The 925-nt window shown below is 37.4% G+C and overlaps 1 pseudogene; it reads right to left on the bottom strand.

Moving 5' to 3' along the window:
• Positions 1-564: 564 nt before the first annotated feature.
• On the bottom strand, positions 565-661 carry LOC118528505 (U6 spliceosomal RNA; annotated as a pseudogene).
• Between the last annotated feature and the right edge of the window lie 264 nt (positions 662-925).

Below are 925 nucleotides of genomic sequence, written 5' to 3'. Positions count from 1 at the left end.
AACTCATAGAATGGAAGAACTGAGGGCCATGGTTTCTAATTCTGATTTAAAGATTATAATTATATAATTACAATCCATATACATAGAACTATAATTCATTCACTCATTCATGTGTTTCTCAAATATTTGTTTGTTGGCTTATTTATTTATTGGAGGGATTCACTTTTTTCCAGCTTATTAAGATATTATTGATCTACAACACTGTGTAAGTTTAAGGTGTACAACGAGGATTTGATACACATATATATTGAGAAATGATTACCACGATAAGATTAGTTAACACCTCCACCAGCTGATGTAATTACCTTTTTGTGTGTGTGTGTGGTGAGAACATTTAAGATATATTCTTAGGGTACCTGGGTGGTGCAGTTGGTTAAGCGTCTGACTCTTGGTTTCAGCTCAGGTCGTGATCTCAGGGTTGTGAGATTGAATTCCGTGTCGGCGCTCCCAGCTCAGCGTGGAGTCAGCTTGAGATTCTCTCTTTCCCTCTCCCTCTGACCCTCCTGCTCGTGTGCTCTCTCTCTCTAAAATAAATAATAAATCTAAAAAAAAGATATATTCTCTAAAAGCATGGAAAGCCTCACGAATTTGGGTGTCATCCTTGCACAAGGCCCACACCGATCTTCTCTGTATCATTCTGATTTAGTGTATAGCATATGCTGTTAAAAAAGCACTATCAAATATCTATTGAGAATTTATTATGGGCCAGATATCATGTTAGGTTCTGAGGAACCATAATGAGCTCTCATCCTAGTGAGGGGATGAAACCAGAGAGAGAAACCAGTAAATAAATAAATACAGCCAAAGTCAAAAAGTTTGATAACATACTGTTGGTGAGGCTGTAGAGAAACAGGCAGTCTTACACATTCTTGGTAAGAAAATAAGTGGAGGACACTTGGCAATAGCAATCAAAATGGCAAATGCA

The sequence above is a fragment of the Halichoerus grypus genome, chromosome 1 (genome assembly GCF_964656455.1).
Source record: "Halichoerus grypus chromosome 1, mHalGry1.hap1.1, whole genome shotgun sequence".
Taxonomy (NCBI): Eukaryota; Metazoa; Chordata; class Mammalia; order Carnivora; family Phocidae; genus Halichoerus; species Halichoerus grypus.
The sequence above is the reverse complement of the archived record's forward strand: the minus strand, read 5'-3'. Positions and strand labels throughout refer to the sequence as shown.